General features: G+C 38.1%; 1 protein-coding gene across 1 annotated transcript in view; it reads left to right on the forward strand.

The window, feature by feature from the left end:
• Positions 1-20208, forward strand: part of trmt61a (tRNA methyltransferase 61A) — a 735410-nt gene that overhangs the window by 366557 nt on the left and 348645 nt on the right. The window lies entirely within an intron of this gene.

Genomic DNA, 20208 nt, shown 5'->3' on the forward strand with positions numbered 1-20208 from the left:
AACTGTTCCTAGCCACCTGTTCTTGAAATATCTTCTTGCCCTCCAGTTACAGCCACTTGAACATGACTCTTATTTTTGCAATAAGTTATGGGAACAATTTAATTTAAGTAACCATTTGCTGTAATTGCCTTGCTCGCCTTTCAGTGTATGTTAAAAAACGATACTTCAACCCTCAGGCTTTAGCAGTAGAATAATACTGTCATTTACTCAATTACCAACCTTGTAGGTCTGCTTTACTGACATATTCATTTTTTACCAATATCTCACAGTTATCATTTGTTATATATAGAATCCATAACCTAATTGCAAAGAGCTTCATATGTTTCCTTGTGAGAACACCTTCCTTTGACAAACAATCTCTGCCCTGAGGTTAAAATAAACAAAAACCTACATCACTGAGGTTAAGATACATTAACTCTGTGTGCTCTCTTCTTTGTTTTTCTGTTTACTTATTGATTGATTTGGTAGAAATTCAGATTTGTCACGATAACATTTAGGCCTGCTTATTCATGCTTAGTTGCAAGAATAGTTTTACTACATTGTAGAAGGAAATATTGGACTTTTACTTTTTTACATACTTATTTTTAGCTTGAGTTACTTTGCAGATTCCGAATATTTTTATTCATACACAATGTAAAATATTATGATGTATTGAGAGATAAATAGAATGTTTTAGTTATTAGGCTACCCAGCAGTATAATAAAGTAATTAAAATGAGTGCCACCTTCACTACTTGCATCATTAAAGTAATGCTAGAATTATAATCCAATAATATTATTCTGTATTGGGCCATTCAGCATAATGACTAATTTTCCTCTTGGTACTTTAGACAGACCTTGATGCTAATACTTATCAAAAATATATTTTAAGTATACTTTGACTGCATCCTTGTACTTGTAAACAAAACTTGAGTATTTCTACACTATTTACCGAATATCTGACTACCTTCTCCACTGTTGCCCGATATGCACAATTTGACGGCCCCGGGGCCTCGGTGTGTGTGTTGTGTCGGTGTGTTGTGTCGGTGTGTTGTATTGGTGTGTTGTATTGGTGTGTGTGTTGTGTCGGTGTGTGTGTTGTGTCGGTGTGTGTGTGTGTTGTGTCGGTGTGTTGCAGGTTCCAGGTGGGGGAAGTTGGAGGCAGCTGGGTCTTGTCTCCAGGTTGCATAAGCCCTGACTGCTCCATCTATTGTAGTTCAGGTGCTCTGATGCAGCGGCATGTTTTCCAGTCCCAGGTGTAGCCTTTGATCTTGGCCATAATAATAGAATAACCCACTTCTGTTAATAAAGTTATTATCCATGCTATCCAGCATCTCGATTACCACAACCTTGTACACACAGTAACAATCTGATGTGTAAATACTGAAACTGGAGTCTTATTCCTGTGTGTGTCAGCACACTTGGACGGTAAAGCTGTTTCTGAATAGTTTCTCACTAAAAAAACCTCAGAGGATGAATCTTTCTGACTTTTTTGACAGTTCTACTTATCCTGGGGATGTATTTAAAAAGGTACTAGAGGAATCCTAATCACTGAGATGTGATGTTCACAATGGTTTTCATTTTAGGTTTTAATGGATAGCATACATCTCAACAATTAATGAATGGATTGTCATTCTATTTGGAGCAAACATCTCCAGCATCAGCATGAATTGCATTTATTTCAATCATTTGCAACTGTTTAGTTTAGCGCCATCATAATTTATCCAACTCTTTTGTTTATGACTTAGTAATGGAAAAATGAATGACATTCCCATCAGCTTCAGCTGTAGTTAGTGTTTAGCACTAGACGAAGCCATCAGCATGTTGTTCCTGGGGTGCTAATGCGACATTTACTCTTTATAATGGGTTGCAACATTTTGCTCTGTCCTCAAATATAACAAACACAATGAAAAAGTAAAGAACACACAAGTATTTGACAGCAAACACAGAACTGTGTGAAAACATTGACAAAAGTCTAGTAAATACATGTTTACAAACCAGTAACGAGGAGATGGCTGTCTTCCAATCCAAACTCACGGATATTTTTAACACCATAAGCTAATAGTTATCACAAGCCACCACAGGAAACGTCACAGGTCCTGTTTGATCTATTAAACTACAATTACAGTTGAATATTACTGAGAAACGCAGGTTCCAAAAAATAATTTGCTTACAAACGACCACACGGCCTATGGCTGACCATTTGTATTAAATATAAGAAGCCATTTGTATTCATCAGCTGCTGCTTTTATATCGCCTACTGATTCAGAGCAAATTAGCCTATAAATTACTTTCTATTCTCAGTGGGCCGTCAGCTCTACAGAGAATGATTTAATTATATTAAGAGCAATAGCTTTACCCCTAGATGTCAGCCTTTTGCTGTTTTGGCAGGCCGGTCAGAACGTCACGGGGGGAGAGAGAGACTGAGACTGCCAAGGCACACAGGGGGATAGGAGAGAGAGGAGAGAGAGAGAGAGAGAGGAGGAGGGAGGAGAGAGAGAGAGAGGAAGAGGGAGAGAAGAGGGAGGGAGAGAGAGAGCCTATCCCCTGTGTGCCTTGGCAGTCTCAGAGAGAGAGAGGGAGGCTGTTGAGAGGAACAACTTGGGAAATTCTGTCATACACTGAGGGAAGAAGAGGGACAGCCAGCAGAGAGTGTAGAGAGTGAGATAAGTGTTTGGTAAGTTATTTTCACCTTTCTCTTAATACAGTATTTAAATGAGATGTGTAAACTAACTCTTATGCCCAACTTCTTCTACTTTGCATCTTTAATTCTGTACTCCAAAAGTGATCCTGTTTATGAGATTAAACTGAGTTATTAAGGGAGCTTTTGCCCTCTGAATTTTTCAAATTATTAGGGCTAAACTATATCCCATTTATCTTGTGTGAAATGGTAATGAATGTTGTTTACTTAAAGGTGGGATAATATTAATCTTATGCGCTCACTTGGTATGATTTTCTCTCTTACACTGGCCAGGATATGTGTTTTTTCTGTTCTTAAGTTGTTGTCTATACTATTGGTTGTTTTAGCAGTATGTTATGATGGGGGAAATGTGGTGATGTGTGAGAGTGAAGCTTTCTGATTGGCTGAGGAATGTTTCCCTGGACCTCGATGAAAGACAGAAATAAACTTGTGGCGAAGAACAACATTTCAGAATACCAACCATTCCACAAGCTTTTCCCTCCCATCAATTTTTTTTCCTGGACGTGTTACAGGAACTTAAAGCCTCACTGACTTCTCAAAACCATGGCTGGCTGGCATAGTGCAGAGGAATTCACTGCCATACAATGTGCCCTTATGTTAGGTTAGCAGAGGGCTTACATTTTCACATAAAACATTTATCTCAACTTCAATGAGAGCAGAAACGCTCCATTAAAGGGGGAATCTATTCCAAAAACTGTTAAAACGTGAGGTGTTTCTATACACCCATGATGTTATTAGCATCAGTGGGTTTAAAAAACAGAAAAATCTCTCAGCTGTTCAAGAATATCAATGCTAAACAACAGCTTTAAGCATCAGTCTCACTATCAAGGCAAAGGTTTTCTTTCTTGAGAAACTTAAGTTTGTGTTGATTCTCAACAAGTGTACATGGAGGGATGTTTAATCAGAGAGTGCGAGAATCCCTTTGAAGTGCACTGACAGAGACCACAATAACAAGACATTTTAATCACAATCACCACTTGACTTTTGTTCAACTAGAAAAACTCTCACTGACTTTCCTCTAAAAACATATGCATATTCACATTTAACTGTTTCTTTAAGTGTTACATATATCAAACCTGCTGCCCACATGTCTCCTTTTTCCGAAATGCAAACATACACCAAGTTGTCAGTTTAAAAGGTATAGCTATATCTATTATATGATAGGTACGGGAACTTAAATATGAGAACTTGCTGCTTTACATTTCTTGTAATTGTTAATTGAATTTGACATTCATGATTTTAAACAAAAGTATATTTGACAGAATTATTTTTGGTAGAGTGAATTGTAATTAGGGATACACTAATCCAACTTTTTCATTTTACTTAAACTGTATCTTCCGACACTAATTACCAAGCTATTACCATACAATTGCTTTTTTCTTAATTAAAATCTGTATAACAGCTCCCTCAATCTGTGAAACTCATTATCAAATAAGACACGATTATAATGTTTTGGGGATCGCTGTGGCACTAAGTATGACTAAACACGTGTAATTTATACAGGAATCAATTATCTTTGATATCTTGGATGGAAACTACAATATATATATGAATAATTAATAATGAATGCCAATCTGTACATTAATTACTAATGGATTTAACTGTTGAAGCAGCTTGTGAAATGGGGTTAACAAATGAAATAGACAGGGGACAGGGAAACTTAAAGGAAGAAGTGAATGACATTAGTGATTTACTGGTTAACCCCTGAACACCACAGATTGATGAATTAAACAGTATAAAACGATTGAAGGACCTTTTTCTCTTTATAGGTAAACCATGCAAATTTGTTCTACATAGTGTTAAATAATTTCCACCAGCCGCCACTATTAGTGTACGTATATGACTTATTGAATCCTACTCATTAAATCTCAGACACTTCCCAGCTCGCGATGACAGACGGCCTTGACACATTGATGTGTAGACGGAGACAGTAACGAGAAGGAGGCAGCTTCCTCTCCCCATGTCCTCCCACATGTCACCGGCTCCAGTATGGCTGAACTGATGATTGGCATCTGCACGCTGTTTACATTCTTCCGGCAATTTCTGGCCGAGAGCAAAGCCGCTTCCTAGACACAGTTTTCAATCTGTGTGCTGTGTTTGGTGCATATGGCATCTAGCTATTTTGATGGGAGTTGTGAGGAAATGTTTGGGAGAGGAGGTGTCGAGTGTTTTCTTTAATCGTCACAGCTGGTGTTGTTAGTCCAACTGGAGCTCTGTGGCCCACTTTTGGGCTTGTCTAGGTGTGGCAACTCTCTGGATAATTGCCTTGAACACTGGCTGCACTGAGAGTGGATATAACAAGGCGTCATTGTACTGCCGCCTGCAGGTGTGTGCGTGTGGACACGTGCATGGCTCCGCTCTAAATTCACTCTCCCAATTTTCCCCCAGTTCGTGTTCCTTCAGTGCATTTTTTTTTAGCCAGATCTCAGACGGTCCTCTTTCCCCTTGTTCCCTCAGTGTTTTGTGCCTGCAGTTTTCCGCCTCATGTTCTTGCAGCCCACTTTTCAGCCCTGTCAGAAGACGAAAGAGTTGAGAAGCATACACAATCAGATTTAGATATTGTACAGAGCACATTCAGAGGTGGTATAAAAACATGTAAAGCAAGGGAAAAAATGTTAAGTTATTCAGTCATAAAGCTCAGAGGGTTGCAACAATTCAAACCATCAGTTATGTACACAATATCACAGGAGATATCAGATACTAAATTGTATTGATACGTCCAATCTAAATGACTTATTGGTCCAACCAATGATGGGAGATTAAACTTTGCTGGTTAAAATGAGGAAGCAGGAAACAATAAAAGTATACCAATATACACATCATTTTGTCAGAAAGTATCCCCAAATTACATTTTGACCATTCCTATAAGGCATTTCGATTGAATAGTGCCTCCCAATGTCTGATCTGCAGGCATTTCTTGAAAACATTAACAACAGTATCAAATCATTGAAGACCCATTTTAAACTAAACTCATTTTCTACACAGTGTTAGTATATGACTTGTTGAATATCGCTCATTAAATCTCAGACAAAATCCAGATTGCAATGACAGACGGCCTTAACTTCAATTTAAATGTCACAGAAATGCCAGCATGGATGCAAAGAAAGAGCGACCCTTAAGACAAAATCTATGATGATGTATTCATATTCCATTTGATGTTATCAATCAAATATGGCCTCCCTTATAGTGTATGTTTTTCATGTTGGTCCTTGACTGTGATGTTTAAGCGTCACTGTGTTTGACACCTGAAGACTGTTTTAACGTTCATATTCTGAAGGGGTAAAGTCTCTTTGCTCACCTCCAAGCTATGATTAAGACATACAAGCAGGATTTTTAGTACAATATAAAACTACAGTGCACAATTACTGAGTGTGAATTCAAAGAGACATCTTGGTTCCAGCAGTCCAACTTTTGTAATGTACAATGTTTCATATTCAAAGCTTTTGGATGTTTTAATGAGGAAGAAGGGGTAAAGGCAATTTAAGTTAGATGAAAGCAGATTATTCGTATATCTTAAAACATTTCTGGAAAATATAGGTTGATCTAATCAATGTCTCTATTATTGCCTCACCCACATATTTGAACAAAAGTCACGTGCATTAAAAATCTCTAAAACCCAAACAATGGAACTCAGGGTCTTTAAAGATTCAACCTTTTAACAATGGTTTATTTTAAAGCACTATAATTTGAACATTCTGGGAAATACTTTTTTTAGCTTTCTTGGATGAGAAGATATATTCCAATTTCATATCAACCCATAATGAAGCTGCTCAGCATAAAGAAAGAAGTTTAAACAATACAAAAACGTAAGTGTAAGAAGAGTATCATTTTTAGTTTAACAGAGGTTGTTCCTTTAATGTCAAAGAGCACTCTCATCTTATGACTAATGTTATCCAATTGTATTTTCTTTTTAAATCTATGCATGTACACATATTGTTATATTTGTAAAATGTACTCAGGTCGTGTAGGGATTTTAGCTGCTCTCAAAAATGACAGAGGGAATAAAAACAGAGAGCGTTTGACAGTCAAAGTCACAGCCACCTTTATTCTCTCTTAACTATGCACTTTACTTGATGTCGCACACACAGGGTTGTTTTATTTTTCTGTCAGTTCTCTCACGATGTTAGGTACCAGCATGGCCTCTTACATTTTTGAAAGGTCTATTTTGTCCCCTCCTTTGCTCCTTGTTGAGAGCTCTGCTAAGATGTCAGCGCTGAGTGAAAACCGCAAGTCATAACCACAATTTTTCACTGTTGCTGACTCCCAGTCTCACGCCCAGTTTAACACAGAGAAAACACAAGGCGAGGTTTTTTCCCCCCCACTGCATTGCTTGATGTATCCTCTCGTCCTAACAGCATATATCTCATTCTGTCCACCATGATTTACTTCTTCTGGCTGTCATACCCAGCTCTATTCATTGTTTGGTTAGGACACCACATTTTTCTGTGATGTTGATTAAAAATAGAAGCAGGCATTTAAAAAAAATTTTTTTGCCTTTTTGGCGGTGCAACTGCAGACTTATCTTTACATGGTATGTAATTTTGCATAGCATGGGTAATTCTTTAAACATGCAGGCATCCCGCAAAGTCTAAAATGGTTTCCTGTACATTTCTGATTGTATGATTTTCGTTTATCGACTTTTGAACGCTTTTATCTGCACACTCTCTGGAAATGGAGGATTCAGATTGTATCAAATGTCACGGAGAGCAGAGCACCCTGAAGTCTATTTTCTGCATTTAACCCATGTTAGTTTTTGGAGGAGTTGGCAGCATTTATATACACAGCGCCGTAAAAGCCCCCTTGCCCAAGTCCAACATCTGTACGTGGTCTATTCTGGGACCACCATTTGCGACCCTCGGTTCCTAAGCCGTGCACATGCCGCGCTACTTCTGCTTTATTTCTTGATTAGATTACATTTTTCACTGTTCTGCCTCAGCAGTCAGAGTAAGGGTTTGACTTTTATTCAGATTCCTATCTGACAACCACTCGGAGCCCGTTTTTGCTGATCTTAATAGAGTTAGTCTAACTCTATATAGGCAGGCTCCCTGGACATGGATTTTGCCATTGCCTGGGAGTGAAAATCTATTTTCATGACTTCAAAATGAAGAGCATCTGTCTCTAGATTTGAAGAACAATGCTGTCACAAATGTCCCAAACCCCATGACGTCCTGAAGTGTGACACACTAAATTCAAAGAACGTTTTGATTTGTTGTTGACATGAAATATGTGACACAGATTTGGTTATGTAGTTTTCCCAGCTATTTTATTTTAATCACCCCATTGAAACTGAGATAATTTGTGTCTGAAATTATAGGTTGAGCTCTTTCTAGATGTGTCTTTGTTTCCCAATCACATCTGCGTTTTTTTATCTGTTCAAAAAGTGTGCTCTGTTTCTCCAGCTCAATGGGGAGTCTCTGTGAACAGCTATGTTCAATTCTCCTCAGAGACTTTGAATGGGATTCATTCAAGCCTTTTTTTTTTTGCTGAGCCACTCTGAGCACTTATCCATTCTGGTACTGAAGCTACTCTATTTTGTATCAAGTCTGGTCCAGGAAAATCAGTTGTAGCAACATAAAAGCTTGCTGTCTTTTGATCTGATGGTTGTCTCAAAATGAATAAGCTACTGATTAGAATATTTGTTTCGAATAAGAGATACTTTGAATTTTGATACTTTCATTTAAAAGATGAAGGAAATTCTCTTTTTGTTTGCTTCAAATTGTCACTCTTGTCTCACAATGTATTTTGAGGATTATTTTAAATCAACATCAAGAGACACATTATAAGTCAGAAGACACATCAGTTTCATAAAGCCGAAAAACACAAATAAACTCGGAAGGTGTTATGCTCTGCACATCACATGACACCCTAGGAACAGCAACAGGGGAAGGAACCAGACACAAAATAGATTTCTGTTCACTGCATGGGTCACCATTGAAAACATTACGGTATAGTCAATCAGATCTCAAAAACTCTAATCTCTAAAAACTCACAGACACAATTGGAAACTAGCTTGGAAACACTGGAGCATCTAGCTGTTTAGGAGTAAGTAGACAAGTTAATTCAAGTTGCTTCTAAAAGCCATTTAAGGCAAATGTGGCGTGAATATGATTTCAAGTCTAATGAATCATAGCCTCAAAAACATTTCAGCTTTTCATTTTTTACTAATTTGCCATAAACTTTGAACTAAGAAGAACACACTTGAGCATTTATGGGTTAGTGTGTGTAGTTCACAAGCCAAAATGGACAATTTCAGATTAAGTTAAAGGGGGCTGTTTTCTTGTCAGCGGAGAACTGAACAAGCTGAACTACTAACGTAAAAAAAGGCTTTATATTGTCCTGATTAGTACGGAAATCCTGACTCTGGAAACCTCCTGAGTATTGAGATTGGCATCGTATTACCTTTTTAGTTGTTATCACAACTGCTTTGAGCAATGCCACCTCTTTTCACTCTTCAGTAGTGCTCAGTGTATTTCGATTCTCTAAATTTGCCGTTTTCTCTTTCATAAGCAGTCACACAGAGCAGGGTGACTAAAAGAAAATGTTGTTTTCATGCAATTTAGAAATTATTCATCTAATTATGTCCCTAATCAGCTCACAGTGGCCAATGTCACGTGTCATCACCCACTGTGAGCAACAATCCTTCCAGCACTGTAATCAACTCACAAAGAGAGGGTTTTGTAGCCCTGATTAGTGAGGTCTGGGTAACTTCTGCAACAGCCTTGCCAAATCTGCACATGCAGCACACATACTGCTTGAAGGATTCCCATTGGAAGAAGAAGACTTTATTTATCACTTCGAGGGAAATTCTATTTTCACTCTGTTGTTTCTCTACACAATACACCAGAAATACACACAAAGGACCTTTAGAAATGCATTAATGGAGAGGTGTCAGATTAAGGGGGATTCCTTGATTTGGCACGCTGAGCAGTTTGGGGTTCGGTTCTCCTACTACAGTACCAGACAAATACTTGTGCTTGGTCTGTGAGGGGTGTTGAACCATTGACCATCTAGTTCCCAAGCCTACCTCTAGTTTTTCTGATGCCCTACGTTGTCTTTTTAATTACTTTGGGACCAAGCACACACACACACACACACACACACACACACACACACACACACACACACACACACACACACACACACACACACACACACACACACACACACACACACACACACACACACACACACACACACACACACAAATGCCATGTTGCTCTATTATTTATTGTGCTCCTATCTAGGTCTGCAATATAATTAACATTCAGTGTGCCACCCCATAGTCCACAGCGACTTGTTCTCATTGAGAAGTTCACAAGGTACTTCTTTACTGCCACAGCCTGCGGATTAGTTGCTATGGAGACAAAGCTGTCGGAAGAAGGGAGGAATACGTTACCCGATACTTGTGTTTGCTTTCTCCGCAGAAGGATATGTTACCGAAAAGTTTGAAGATTAATATTGACAGAGGCTCGGTAACTCTCAGGGAATGAGTGTGTTAAAAACCTCGACATGTACTTCTCCTCTTTCTGCCCATCCCATCCATTCATTTAATGGCGATAATAAATACCAACAGTAATGTTTAAACACAGAAGAAAAATCACATAACTTCCATTAATTACCTACTTATTACTTTATGAATTATTCTGCAATAAGAGCTTCAGTATGTTTGCTTTATCCTAATTTTCGCACCCTAACCTTGAAATGTTTGCATATTACTAACTCTCTGTTGGAGAGACTGTGATATTCAGCTTCAATTCATAGCACTTCAAAAGTATAGACAATAAAGCTGCAAATCGTGTTTGGTATTCAAAACAAAAGGCAGCCATTCTGTTTTAGTGCATAAAACTAAACTAATGTCACTTTCTCTGAGTGCCTTTTTTAAAGACATAACAGGGATGTTTATTAATAGAGGACACTTCACATTTGTGAAGTGTAATGACTCGTTTTGACTCATGTGAGCCTCTTTACTCCCCGTTAATAATGGTGAAACTGGAGTGACTGGAATGCCAGCTCCCAGTGTTGAAGTTGGCCACCGGGAGCTAAATGAGCCATTTATGGAGTCTGTGGTGAAAGAACGAGCTGGAAGACTGCCCTGTGTACATGTTCAGGGAGGGCTGGTAATCAAAACTGGCTGAATGTTTAATTGAATTTTAAAAGGTCAGGTCTGTAGTTATTGTGGAGGACAATAAACCAGCAGACTCTCCGTTTTCAAAGTTGTCCTCAGAGGTGAAGGTTGGCAGTTGTGTATGTTTTTCTTGTTGCAAACTAATTCTGTAAAAGGACCACAATAGGAATTAATAGATGCAAATGAAAGTATTGCCTGTGGAGCCTGACATTAGATCCCACACAATAGTTTTACAGCCTGGAGGTTTATACCTCAACAAAGAGTCTTAGAAAAGCATTTTTAGGGGGTCATGAGATAATTCACCTGACAGGAATGAATGTAATACTTTCCCCCACAAAAGATGCTTTTTCTTCATCATTAAAAAAATAAATACAGGATCACTTTGAAACAAGGTCAGTATCTCTTTGCTTGTTATAACAGCATGGCTAGCTGACCCTGAAAACCCCTGAGAGACTCAGGCATGAAAAACATCCAAGCACCGAACACAAATGATCCGATTTGTGATGTGTGGAGCCAACACCAGCTTCAGAAATATCTGTTTTTGTTATCATTTCCCACTAACCTATTCAGTTTTTTCCTTTAATCTGTCATTTAGCGGAACATGAGTCTGACTGTGCAGGGTGTCCCATTGTTGTCAATTGGTCGTAACAAAGCAGTTGTTTGTTTGTTGTTTTTATTCATTCTTAGGCGCTAATAATGCCACCCACTTCCTCTGAGCTCACATTCACAATAAGACATTCCTGTCTCACCACATCGCAAATGCTTAGCTAACAGTGGTGTTGGTAACAAGCTATGGAGGCGTCCTGTGCAGTTGAAAAAGAGCCTAAGAATATCAACTGTGTCGAGTTTTTAAAGACATAGCAACAGCTGTAAAGATTTGAAAAGTAGTAATCAAAACAAAACAACAAATGTGAAGGATGTAATACTAAGTGGGTATCAAAGCCAATTTCATGGGCTCTTTTTTAATAATAATGTTAAACAAGCACCTACACAGGAGAGCACACCGCCAATGAATTGCAAGCTCCTTTAAAGAAAAATGATTCTGTTCAGTGAAACATGTAATTGTGTTCAAAAAACATTTCCACACATTCGATGATCAAACACTTTTCTCTCTGTTGCAAGTCACTTACACTGTACTACGCAACACTGACTGCTGTTTACCAGCTGACCCATGATACATATGGGCAGATCAGCGGGCTCTCGAAGGGTGTAAAAAAAAAAGGACATACATGTAAGGAGATTCCAGCTTCCTGTTTATATCCTTTTATGGCAACCATACAGGCAACCATATTGTGTAAAGTAAAGCAAGAAAGTAATGATAGTGTTGAAACGTATTAATGATCTTAGTCACAGAACGTCATAGTGAGACAACAGCCACAAACAGTTTTTGGGGGCAAATATATTATCATTCCCCTGTAAATGTGTTTACATAATGAATTCTGATATTAGATTATGCTAACCTAACCTGGGACATGAAACACATTTTGTAATTTGAGGTTCATTGTGTTATACTGCTTTATTCCTCAGGATCTTTACTAGCAAGCTTGATAGCTGCGTATTTGGTTCAGTTAGTTATGTACACCAGGAGGTGACCGAATATTTAACAACTTATCTTCAAGTAAGAACTAGTGTATGTGGTTCAACCTATTTTAATAAGGAGATGCCAAAATCTTCACTTAATAAATACTTCAGTCATAATCAGGTTTAAACTTACACACAGCTTGTGTACTCCTGGTCTGCTCTAAGGAAACCTTACTCCAGCATTCCTGGAAGTGAAAGCAAAGAAACATCATATTAATGATATGGTCTTTGTTGTCTTTTTTCAAAATAACCTTGCAAGTTGATTCGCACAACATTGCGGATGGTTTCTTTAAAAAGTTATCTTTTTAGAGTTCAACTGCTTAAACACAGAAACGAGACAATCTATATCAAGCAAAAAAAAATGTAGGTTGTCCTGACAGATGTGTTGCGCTTAAAACTCAACATTTTATTTTCAGACACCAACCAAATATCCGACCACAACTGTAAAAAAATTACGCAAGATGCCCTTACTAGATATTGACGAATATGTTAATCATCATCAGCAGAGGACATTTGTTTACTTGTCATAGAGATGTTTTGGTTGAAAGCTCTGATAAAATTAGATGTCCAAATGTTTTACCAAAGACGGACATTGTGCTAAATTAGATTTCTGGTTGCTTGGGAACAAATGGTCTCGTTCATTTTCGATAAACTCAACAAGATACACAGTACGACTGCTCTTTTATGTTTTCTAAATTTAAAAATAAACCTCCTCAGTTTCGCAGTTCATATAAAGCCCACGTCCCTAATTACTTGGAATCCGGGTAAATAATAAGCAGCCCATGTAACAGCAAGTGCTAAAAAAATCCATTAACAAGCAACACAACATTTATCACTTTGTATCCTTTACTTTGCTGTTTTTGTTGTCTTCACAACACTATGAAACAGCATAATTTGGCTGGTTGTGTAACGTCACCATAGAAACACATTTGAAAAAGCACCAATAGGATTGTCCAATCATGGATAGCCCTGAAAAACATGTTACAGTTGCTGTGAGCAAATAAAAAGGTTTTAGCTTGGCAGTTGTGGACGTTTATTCCAGCGCTACCATAAAACATTAAGGATTTAATAAAACATACTTTGTTTCTGCTCTTCTTTTTGAGCAAAAGGAATATTTGAGCCTTATCAGCTAAGCACCAGAAGTGGAAGTAGGTGTTCTGCACCACAGATCAGGATGTTAGTTGAAAATCCTTCGATGCTTGCAAACACAAATGCATGCATGACAAATGATACGACATTAACAGACATTAGCAACTCCACTCCACAGACTGCGGCAAGCTATACTGTAACTGTGTTTTAAACACTATTGACAGCATCAGGAGAACAAGATGGACCAAGGTCCTTGAGGAAAGAAGAAGCTCACACACACAAAGAGACACCCAAAGACACACTTGAGCATTCATTGTTTCATGTCTGCTCCGGGGACTTGATCCTCTGTTATCCCTCTGGTGCTCTCTGTTTCCTGGATCAAGCATGTTTGCCCACACACAGCCACCTTTCTGAACACTCCTCTGACGAGATTACTCACACTGGGATTCCGACTGTGCTGTTTTGCCCATATGTTCTGATGTGATGCTCTTTAAATGGTGCCAATGAGAGAGGACAGAAGTCTCTGTGTGTTTCCGTGCAGATGAGGGTCTGACTGACTAAATGAAATAGTGGATTTATTTGAAATGAAATGCTGGGTCATAGGGGCTTGGACTGTGAGCCGTGGGGTTGCCGGTTCAAGTCCCCGACCAAACCTAAATATGGAGTGTGGACTGCTACTTGCAGAGGTCCCAGTTCACCTCCTGGACCCTGCCTTGGTGCCCCTGAGCAAGGCACCAGACATCCCCCTTCCCCCCCCCACTTCCCATTGCTCCCCGGGCGCTGTGCAATAGCTGCCCACTGCTCCTGGTACTAGTATGGGTTAAATGCAGAGGCCAAATTTCACTGTGTGTGCTGTTTGCTCTGCATGTGTGACCATTAAAGAGGGTTTCATCTCTCTGATAAAAAAAAATATGTATATATACTATATAGGAAGTTGCACAACATTGACTGGAGCAAATGCAAAGTATGTATTGAGTGCATTGAGCGCACATTCAGGCAATTAAATATACTCTATCTCAAATACAACTCACTGCATCCTACTACGCTTCCAAACTATTTGTTTAACAGATATAAAAAAGTAAAAGCATGTCTGCTAATCAAAGATTCTCATTAGTAAAACACTTTCCAATTTTCCTGTGATTGGATAACTGTGGTCTGAAGCACTTCAATTCTGTATAATGAGCAATGCCAACAAAGAAAGACTGAGATACATTTACATTTCAAACTTTTCTTGCTTTTCAGTCCTACCATTTGTTTTTTACAATCAGACATAAAACATTCATTTAATATTTAAATAAGATTTGTTGATCAGGCTTTGTTTTGTGTTACGTAGTTACAAGTACAGCTTTAAAATGTGACACGCTTTACTCAAAACCATTACAGCATCTTTAGAAACACTTCAGTGAAGTAAACCTATAAAACACTGCAGCTTCTTCAAATGTACCTGTAACTAAAGTAGTGGGATACTTTTATTAGGAATTGAGTATTCTGTTAAATGTGAATATGCTGCTTTCATAGAGTATAATCTGGGAGTGGGAGTCATGTACTGTATGTACTGTATGATACTATGTATAGTGTCAACCAGTTACCATGTTAACCAAGTGGGGGTGGGCGTTCATGTATGTGTGCCATAGTATGTTTTTTATGAGTATTTATGTCAGTAAAATGAATGAATACAGCAACCACCCACTGCTTCTTTCCACCTGGGGGGATTTTTCCTCCCTTCATGTCCACACAGAGCATATTTGTCTCTTCTTGGGCAGCGTTTGACTGGCAAGCAGGGTAATCACCTTTCAGCTCGGGGGGATTAGTGGCAGAATGCAAATGGCAGATGTGACACATATGCATACATCATGTTTGCAGGTGCGGACATTTTCATGCTAGCTGTTCAGATGTGTGGAGAAGAAATCAGAATCACACATAAGGCTTTTGACAACCAATAAGGCTGAAATGTTTGACAAATTGATGGCGATATTGATGAATAGATGGGGTTTTTATATTTGTAAATTAGCGTTCTGCGACAGGTTTGAAAGATTTCACGTTGGCAGTGTTTGTAATAGGCTGACTAATGCTGCATCTGGATGCCATTTCTATGTAAATTATTAAATTGAATTTTTTTTGCTTTTGTGTGATCATTGGCCATCAGTAATTATATCATACAAAGTGGAATAATGAGAGCGCCAAGAGGTGAGTAATGGAAGTCAGTCTTCATCAGTTTTATCTTGATAACAGCTGGGGTATGTTAATCAGTCTGCAACCATTTTTTAAAGACATAGTGATATATTGATGACTTAACCATTAACCTTTTTTTTTGTTTTCCAGAATTTAATTTACCGTTAATTGACCCAGCTTCTACATACTGACTTCAGCTACAGACTTTATAAAATAAAAGACAAAAATAATCAAAGAGGGGGCCCTGTAACAGAGCTAGCAGCTAGCGACCTATAATAACACCCCTCTGTCACTCAAAGTAGTCGTGGGGCCCCCCAATTTTGCATAACTTAAGCCTACATATAATTAAAACAGGTGATTAATATCATACTTCATCCCATTTACAGTTGACATGAATAGGAAAGTTAGTTAAAGAGACCAAACAATTGGCTGTAAACATTATTTTCTGCTGTAAAGTTGAGGGACTTAGTATTTGGGTTCGTGGTGATTAAGTTCTGGGGCAGTGAAGACAATGCGGAAATTAACATAACCAGTTGATTAAGCTACTGCTACACTTTGCAGCCTCCTAGCTTAGTTTAGCATACAAACTGGAAATTGGATGGAAACAGCTAGCCTGGCTCTGTACACAAGTCACACAAATTAATTCAGATTTGACCCTTTTGTGCTTTTTAACAAACAGGATACTGTATGCCATAGTGATTAGTAGGCTATAAACATGCTAGTTTTTTTTTTACCAAGGAGCCTAGCTAGCTGTTTCCCCCTTTACTCCACTACAGCCTACCGCTAAGCTAAGCGTGGTATCAATCCTCTCATATAAATGTAGGCAAATGAGACACGATTAAAGAGGAGAAAACAAAAAGAACAAAGAGCATGTGTGAACATCCATTTCAGTATGTTTCTCAGGGGAAATGCTATGTGTGTAGAGCAGTGTACAGGGGGTAAACAGATATCAGAAGCGCTTATTGAGAAAGGGGTTCTTATTTGAAGTAATTAAATCCCCAGTGCACCCACAGTTAGAGAGGGGTTATACTAATACATCACATCCCTTTTGTTGCTGCTTTTTCTCCTTTTTGATGCAGTTTGCATTCCACACCTTTTTTGTGACTTTCCAGACTGCTCTCTCCTTGACATACTATATCTTGCAGTTTGATTTTTGATTGAGGCAGCAGCAGTTCGTTACAGATTATTTTTGCCATTTTGGAGCTCCTTACAAAAAATCAACATGCTGATTACCAGACCTCTTGTAGCTCATAAATGCTGCTACTTAGCACTAATCAGCACTAATACCAGTTGAGCTACCTTTTAAATCATGATTACGTTTCTCCAAAAGTCAAAGTCCTGCGTACTGTTTTTGTATGCCTCCTGTGGACTTGTTTTGCTGTATGACTGTCACACATAATGCACATACAGTAGAGCTTGGTCTGTAAAACAAGGGGACAACTCTGCATGCAGCAAGTAAAATGTATGAATATTTCAAGACTTCTCGTTCTGTTTATTCCACCACAGACACTGTTCAGCATGTGGTTGTAGTTTAATCACAAATTGACAGGCCTACTTTAATTATACATGAAAATAATTATGCTCATGTAAGGTGCTTTATTAAGGCTACACTCTAAAAACAAATCCCTTGGCTCAACAAAGAAAATCAACGCAACAGTTTGCATCGATGTTTATTGAGTTAAGACAACTTCTAATGAAATTGTATTAAAGCAACAAAGTTATTTGAGTTAGGGGAGAAGGCTTTTCCTCTACAATCAGAGGTGTTTTGCACTTACTTAATAATTGGTAGCATAAACACAAGTTTTGAAGTTGATTACTCAAAATATTAAGTTGTTCCGACTAGTTTTACCACATGACTTAAAAGGAATTTTAAATTGTATGTACTTAATTACCATCATTGTGAACACACGTTTTTAAGTTGACAACCATTTATAAATTAAGTTGCTCCAAATATATTGTATAATAGTTTTTAGTTTTTTTTAATGTTTTTGCCTTTAAAGAAAGAAATTAATTGATTCCACAAAAAAAATATTAGGCAATTCACTTTTTATTTTGAACTGCAGTTGTTTATTTCAACACATGATGTTTCAATCAGGAGAGAATTCATTTAGTTTGAACATTTATTGACACATGCCATGATAAGGTGCATGAACACCTGAAATCACAGCTGACTGCAGGAGAGAGGAGAACCATTTTATAGTTTTGGCTGCCAGCCGTTGATATGGCTGCTTGGAGAATGAAGGTGAAAAGTTAATAGTTTAAGAGAACGTCTTGTGATTAGTGTGATTATAAGCAGCTGCGGAAGTGAATGTATTACAACCAGTCTTCCTGAAAGGAACTTGCCGCTGAGCTTTCATTTAGTCTTTAAAAAAGATAAATAACAAAATTTAAATAAACAATCTGCCAATATTACCATGGGGAAATGGGGACACAGGCAAAATAAATGCTGCCATCACATCCAAGTTTGGGCCTTTGCATATTTAAAACCAGTGCCAAATATGTAAAATCTGTAAAGTTTTTGTCAGAACTAACAGAAACAACTCTTCAATGGCCACCCAATCTGCAGATCAACCACCATCAATTTTACAAGATGTAACAAAGATGTTTACACTGCGCGACAGTCTTATTTCAAACAGTATGAAAATTTAACGCAGAATGCTTGCTCAATTCATTTTGTTGCCTCGACCACGGATGGTTCCCATCGTATGGTCCTGATCTCTGGGGTGGACCGGTCACTGATGATGGCGATATTCATGTCCTTTTGAAGCACATTAATAATGGTTAGCGCATAAGGATAATTGATTAGGTAATAGCACTGCCATACTTTTTAAACTTGTCTACTCTAGCGAATTCAGGAGCTTATTACAGTGTAAAGCAACGCTGGTATTGTTTTCCTATTGAGTCTGCATGAGTGTGTACATCATGGCAATGTGGTCTTGAGACAAACAGAGTGGTCTTTGAGTACTTAGCCTAGTGTTTACAACTGCATGTGGAAGTTTGGTCAATCACAACCGTGCAAGTTTTTAGTGTACTTCTCATCTTGTTTTGCATGTTCCATACAATATTGAACTGGTTAAGTGAAGAGCAGAAGCCACTTTTGAATTGTACACAATCCTTTTCCCATGCCAGTTGCTGTCAACACCCTATCCATGCTGAACGTTGACTAAGAGTTATTATTGTTGGGGTGTGGCCAAAGTGCAATATCTGTCAAAATGTAACCTGACAGAGAGCAGTGATGCTTTTGTCCTGTGCCCAATGGATTTTATTTTATTTCAACGATTTTTAATTTAACATCGCTAGTCTTGAAAAGTCCTCTCCTTTCTCAACGTACACAACAAAGGCAGCCCCGATGGCTATAGTTGCTCCTGCGGTGCTTCAAATTGTATTGTGTATGTTTTGACAAAAGGAAAAAAGGAAATGACCCCTAAATGAATTATTCTGAATGGCGTGCACTGCCAACATCTTGCATTTCAATGACATCTCTATACGATCCTACTCAAAGAAGCATGTCCTTGATCTGCTTCACCAAGATTATTTTTAATAAAAAGCGATATCACCAATAGTAACCAAAGTATTTTTCTCTCACAGTAGGCTCTCATACTATGGTATCCCTCTCACAGAACTATTCACAGCGTTCAAAGGTGCTAATTTTGGTCAACAGCCAATTTACCATACAGTGCAACTCAAGGCTATCTTACTGTATTTGAATGACAAAAGATGACTCACACTTAAAATGTCCTTTGCGTAGTATTTCTATTCTGTCTTAACTGTCGGAACCTTGGTCCAGGGCATGTTAAGTGGGAGTGGACTTGGAAAATCCTTAACCAAGCGTGGTAGAAACAATTAGTTAATCAAGCACAATTACAGTGTACTCTACTACAACTGGAATTTTGTTTTAAGTCAATTAACGCAGAAATCAGGTTCAAATTACACCACAATATTAAGTTGATGCTAATGACCAACATTATTCGTCAGCAAACTATAAATTTAATTTTTGCAAATTAAAATGTTTATTTGGAATCAATTAACTCACATTTTTATCTTGCACCATGCATTTAATTAAGGTGGAGTGAAAGGTCGCCCTTGAATTCGTTTTAGGATGTAGATTTGTGCATGTTTCTCGACTCATTTAATGAATGAGGCGAAACTACCTGCCTGATAACAAACCTTAGGCAAATTTGTTTTGGTTTCTGTGGAGGTTGTGGCTTTAAAAAGGTGTGGTGGCGAATAATTAAAGCTCAACTTTCCTCAGTTCACGTTCCCTGATGATACTGTAGGTAATTTACCTTGTTGGCTGTCTAAAACAGCACCAAAACAAAAAGTAAAGAGTACATTGTCTTTTCTTATCCAGGCTGGGACACACTGAACAACTCTTCAACAGTCGAGTGACACAAAAAAGAACAGATGATCATTTCGGTTAACCAATAAGGGAACTCATTCTTCTTTGTGTTCTACTCCTCCATCATAAATGTGCATGATATGGCTGAATGATTTGAAAACGGATATTCATTGCGATCATCTTCGCACTTGATGACTGATTAAGATATAATTAACGAATTAGA

Source organism: Notothenia coriiceps, unplaced genomic scaffold (assembly GCF_000735185.1).
Source record: "Notothenia coriiceps isolate Sejong01 unplaced genomic scaffold, NC01 NC01_scaffold00037244, whole genome shotgun sequence".
In the NCBI taxonomy this organism is placed as follows: domain Eukaryota; kingdom Metazoa; phylum Chordata; class Actinopteri; order Perciformes; family Nototheniidae; genus Notothenia; species Notothenia coriiceps.